Here is a 6000-nt window from a genome sequence, read left to right on the forward strand (position 1 = left end):
TTCCTTTGCACCTGAAAATTTAAATCCCATCTTTCTGGGAACATTATGCTATTGGAAATTGTTTGCCTAATATTAACCGTGTCAAACAAACCCCTGATGGTACAAGGCCTCCCTGACTTGAAATCTGAGCTCCATTCCTGCATGGTACTGGGACCATGTGTCTTGTTTTAATCAAATTTGTCAAAAGGCTTGAGCGTGTGTGTGGGGCTGGTGCTGGAGTATCCCAATGATCTGCCCTGGTTCAAGATAACTGAGGCCCCGAAACACTGAAAGCTGAGGAGAAGCTGCTTTTGAGGACTCATGTCTGACCCCCCTTGCCCACCTCAGGGTTTGATTTTCATGTTTTTCTGCTTGGGTGAATGCTATGCTCCCAAAATAGTGGCTTTTCTGGGAGGTTTTCCATTACTTTTCTTCTAGTGAAGAGGGGAGCTGCACCGCTGTTTCACTGTGATGGGCTCCTCCCTGGCCCAAGGTCCTGGTGCACCCCAGGGGATGGTGCTGGCTCCTGTGCCGGGACCCCGCAGAGGTGCTGCACGTCCGGCCGGCTCCTGGGGCGTTCTGCGGGGGCTTGCAAGGTAACCCCCAGCGAGCCCGGGGCTCCCACGCCATGAGCCTCTGGACATGCCATCAACCAACGGGGCTGTTAATCAGGGGAATTGATTTGTTGCCCGGGCAAGGTGCCAGCAGCTGCATTGCCGCTCAGGAGTGAAGTGATTATTTAGGGAAAACCCATTGCTGGGTGTTTGCATCCCCCTACCCGCTGAGCTGTTCCAGGCCGTTATCACCAAGCACCCGGTGAGGTGCAGGCGCTCGCCCCGGCAGGCACAGCAGTGATGTGGGGGTTTGGAATGCAGTCCTGGGGGTCCTTCCCTGCTGCCCCCCTGGTGTCCTCCACACCGGCTCCGTGATGGGGTCGAGGCTGGTTTGGGGATACCTTACTTGTCCTCCATGAGGAGAGGACCAAGCCATTTTCACAGCTCAGATGAAGCCCCAGATAGAGTTAAAACCCTGCTGAAGGCAAGCACGAGCCTGTAGGCTGTCCTGGCTGATATCACAGTCCCAAAAGCAAACTGCAGCTTTTCTCACTACAACCAGAGGAAAAAAATTCTTTAATTTCTTTTATTTATTTTGAACTGTGTTTAACTCAGGCTGCTCATTGCCTGCAATTTCCATCTCCTCACACTTTCTCCCAGCATCAGTGATATCTAAAGGCAGATGGCCAAAGCTGGGAGCAACTCTGCAGAGTTGCTGCACACCTATGCATTCAAAACCTTTATTTACCATGCAGGGAGACCCCTGCCAAAATCAGGGAGGGGATCTGCAATCACTTCGCTACCCTGTCAAGCATGTATATTCTCCCACACAGCTTTTGAGCAGCCAGTTATGGATAACATAACCTCTAGGTCAATTCTTGTAAACAAAACTCCTGCTTGTTCAATGCTGAGTAAATAATTTCTCCATGAGAAGAGTCTGTGGAGGCTCATGCCAAGATTGGCAACATATTCTTTGGGTGTACACTAAGGAATAACTTTTCTCTTTCCTGAATATCATGTTTTAACAACAGGCTGTTTGTTGGGATTTTATGTTTAATGTTGTGTGATTTTAAACCGCTGCATTCAAGCAGATGTACATTTGGGTTCCGGAAAAACGATGCAACATAAAGTAACGACCAACTAATTCCTATCCATCTGGATTCACCATATAAATAATCAGAGTGAAACACCTTTAGAAAGGAGGCTGAGGGGGCCAGGCCCATCAGCAACAACATGCAATAAAAGCGAAAGAAGACATCAGAGTTTGCACGATGGGTCCATCTTAATCCCTCACTGCAATTCAAGAACACTAAAAATAAACCCCCTTCAAGTTTTGGCTGTTTACACAGCTGTAGCATAAATATTTAGATTTGCGAGAGAAATGCTTGCTCAGCCAAAATCGTTCCGAGATCTCTGGCGTCAGCAGCGGGGGGTTTGGAGAGGCCCAACATTTCCTTGAAAAAATGAAAATCGATAATAATTAAAGCAGGGAGCGATGTTTCCACAGCAAAGCTCGGCACTTATGTAAAAATAGCTCATGTTCTTCGGGGGTACGTGAAAAACTCCCCGCAAGGGCTGGTAAACACCATTACAAGCTGCAGAACAAGTGCCGTGTACCTTATTTACACGGCTGGTTTGGACACGGGGCAGGCGGTGGGGAGGAGGCAGCTGTCGCTCTGAGGGCTGGGGGTCCTGGGGAGCCACAGGCACCTCCACGGAGCAAGTCCAGCCTCTGGGACAGTGAGGGGTCTCTCTGGTGCATTTTCTGGATGTTGGGTGCTCTGTGGGGTACATGTCTGGCATTGCCCTGGCCAGGAACCACCGTATTTCCATACATCATGTTTTTCTCCTTGCATTTTGCTACCATAAAGTTGGCTGTGGACCCCGGATCATCTTTTGACCACCTCTTGCCAGGGGAAAGGAAGGCTTTCACTGCTTTCGAGTATTATGCAGACAGGTACGGCATCCCCCATCCCAGGGAGGGGATGGAGAACAAAGCTGTCTCCTTCCTGCTGAACAACTGCAGCCTCCTTTCTAGATAAAAATCTTTAAGTGGATTTTCCATCTGGTAAACTGTCGCTTTAGGAAAACCATAAGGTATAGCAGTTATTAAAAAGAGGATTTTTACTAATGCACCTACTGTGTCTTCATTATGTCAGGGCACCTCTATGAAGAGATTTGCAGAAGAATCCATCCATTCATTTCCACGCATAATTCCTCAATAGCCCATTTGCTTCAAAGATTTTTATCGACTTTTACTACTACATGAATCCTTAGATATTTATTTTTTAGGCCCCCGGGGACCCATTGAAAAAGAAATTCGTTTTCTGAAGTTTTATGACAAAGGTTTTGCTCTGGATAAAAGCTTTCTGTTATTTCCAAACTTCTGTTCCCCACAAAGACGACTTTGGTAGGTCTGTTCCTATGGCTGCCACAGGACATGAGGAATGAGTAAAATTTTAGGTCCCAGAAATAAATAAGAATATTTTTCTGTTGGAAAAGGCTCCTTCCTTACCATCAGTGTTTTTCAGTGGTGTGGACATCTCTCCACAGATGTCCAAATGCACACAAACACCTGGGAGTGGGAATTCGGTGTGTTCCCATGTTGTTCCCATTAGCATCATCTGCCTCCATGCCTGACCCATCTCCATGCAGGCCCCTCCACAAACAGCCATAAATGCCTTTACTTGCTTTTACTTGCCCTTTGTGCCCCCCTGAGCCCTGCCTGCACGGTGGTGCTGGGGAAACAGCAGTGGGGCAACTGGCCGCTGGAAATCTTCTGCAGTCACTCCTGACAGGACTGTGATGGAGGCCAGTGCTCTCCTGGTGAAAGGTGTTGCTGTGCATGAGTATCCCATAGCCCAAGCAATATTTTCCATGTCGATTCGGGCTCTGCTGGAGGGGCTCACCAGGTTTCCTGTTGCACACTGTGCTTTGATGCAGTGGCTTTATTTCCCAGGGCTTCTGCAGCCGGTGCAGGTGATGGAGAGTGGCTGATGGACCGGGCTGGTTCCCCCGTGCAGCCCCTCCAGGCCCCCAGCACCAGCAGCTGCAGAGGGGCGAGCAGGATGAGGGACCCTAGGTGCTCCCACCCAGCCAGGGTACCTGGATGTTAACCTGGGATCCCACCTGCCCAGAGAGGCCATGGAAATGGCAAAACTTAATGAGAAACAGGCAAAACTAGTAGTAATATAAGCCTTTCTCCCCATTTCCATGAGCCTCACACAATATTTAAGCTGTGCAGGGGAAGGCAAACTCCCAGCACTCAGGGAACATTTTATATATCAACTGTGCTTTATTTGGGGAAGGAGCCAAGTCTCTTATTTTGCTTTCCTGAGGATTGGGAGTTGCCAAAAGTAAATCAGATGCCTTGAAAAATAGGCTAATGTGTGTGTGGGGATGTCACACACATCCACTAGCAAAACAGGCATTCGAGGCAACCCAGCAATCCAGGTTCTCCTGATTTTGTAGCTCCAGGATGATGGTCACCTGTGTAGGCTGGAGGAGTAGATGTGACTTGTTGCTTAATAAAAATATAAGCAGTCTGGGTGCAGTCCTGCTCCTACTGAGGTCTGTCAAGATAAGATTTCACACTCTCAGTCTTCAAGGAGATATTGAGTGAAGCAGGGTGATGGAGATGAGGCCAACAGAGAGGATGGGAGAGGAGGATTAGAGGACAGCAAACATGGCCACATCTCTCTGCAGCTGTCAGACAAGCACCAGAGGGAAAGATGGTTACACTGCAACAGCGTTGACACAGCTAAAGGAACTATTTAATAGGACTCATTTGCCACGAGGTGTCATTGGAATTAAGAGCCAACACATCTGTGAAAGGATGAGGTGCAGCCAGCGATGTGGTTTATGAGTGATATAAACCGCCATGCTTCAGGGAGAGAGCCAGCCATGTTGGAGGGAGTCGAGGAGGAAAGATGCTGGGGGCAGACAGGCACTTTCTGGTTTTCCCCATGGTGAAATGTGCTGACAGAAACTGTGGCTGGGTTTGGTGCTTTTCTGCCTGTGTGGTGCCATGGCACTGCACCAAGGATCACTGCTAGCAACTGTCTCCATACGGTGCTTCTACAGCAAACCAAGCTTCTTCCTCCATCCTGCTGCCTTGGCTAGATCTGTCAGGACAATGTCCCCGGCCCTTTGCTTGCCCTGCCTCATGCGTGCTGGCAGGGCTCCATGAGCAGTGGTGGGATGACAGTGAGTCCCGTGGGCAACTGGGCAGCCTGCACCTCACCATCACCGCGAGCACCTGAGGGACATCTCCAGACCTTCACAGCCCAATAGTTCTGCTTTGGAAACTGCAACTGGCATCAAAACAGGGCAATTAGCCTTAATCATCCTGAATTATCATAAGTCCTCCTCCATCCCTGCTTTTCTGCCTCTCCTTCCACCAGAACTTTTCTCTCTCATTAATCGAAACAGAAATTTTCTGTCACCACTGATTGCCTTGTCCAATGTCAGCTGCCTGGAACGATAAAAATAAAAGGTGGAAAGCGTGTGCCTTTGGTACAAATAAATAGGTGCCAGAGAAGGTAATCTAATTATGCAGTGATTGAATTAAGTGGAGGAAACTGCATTATGCCCACAAAATATCTGCCCTGACGATGGATTTGAGGCCTGGTCCCTGTTTGGCCAAGTGATGGGGTTTGGCTGGGAGGACTGGGGAGCAGCTCCCACCCAGTGCCATTGGGATTGTTGTGGATACCTGTGCTCATCCCCCCTTTTCTTGGTGAATTTGGCTGTTGGCAGAGGGAGGCCAGCATTAAAATGCTCTTGTTGTCTGCTACAAATTTTCCATGCAAGAAAAAATTACTTTAGAGCAGGTGAACCTTATAGCTGGGCTGTGTCCTTCCTCTACTGTACCTCCTGTGGGATTAAATGGGACAAAGTGGAGCACTTAAGGGACAAAAAGAAAAAGCTCACCATGGATGTGTGTTACTTAAGAGCAGAAGCCATGAGGAGTTTATACAGGAGGGAAGAAAATAGGGATTTACAGCTGATAAAGGGTTTCAGGCAGGTCCTGGATCCAAGCACCCTGACGAATGCACCGCAGACCAAGCGCACCTCTAATTAGGATGAATTTCCTCGCTGCTGGAGTTAATGCACTGTATATCGAAACCATTTGTGTTCATTTGTAGCAAATAATTACTTTAAAATGTTATCATTCATTTGGGTTATTTGACTTCTCTATTAATTCTATAAATAATTGTTTAAAAGATTGTGTTGAAGTCAGTGAAAAGCATCAGTATTATTCCATTACTGGTTGGTAAGGGTGGTGGAGTGGCTCCCCGCAGTTGGGAGAGCTGGAGGCTGACCTGTCAGCATCACCAGAGACCCAACCTGAGCCCTCCATCCCCAGCAGCTTCCCACCGCCCCTCAGTGACACGGGGCACCCAGCACATCGGTGCTGAAAATCACCTTCTACCTCAAACTTTGTCTTAATTGTTAGGAAACGCTC

This window comes from Strix uralensis, chromosome 6, assembly GCF_047716275.1.
Source record: "Strix uralensis isolate ZFMK-TIS-50842 chromosome 6, bStrUra1, whole genome shotgun sequence".
Classification (NCBI taxonomy): domain Eukaryota; kingdom Metazoa; phylum Chordata; class Aves; order Strigiformes; family Strigidae; genus Strix; species Strix uralensis.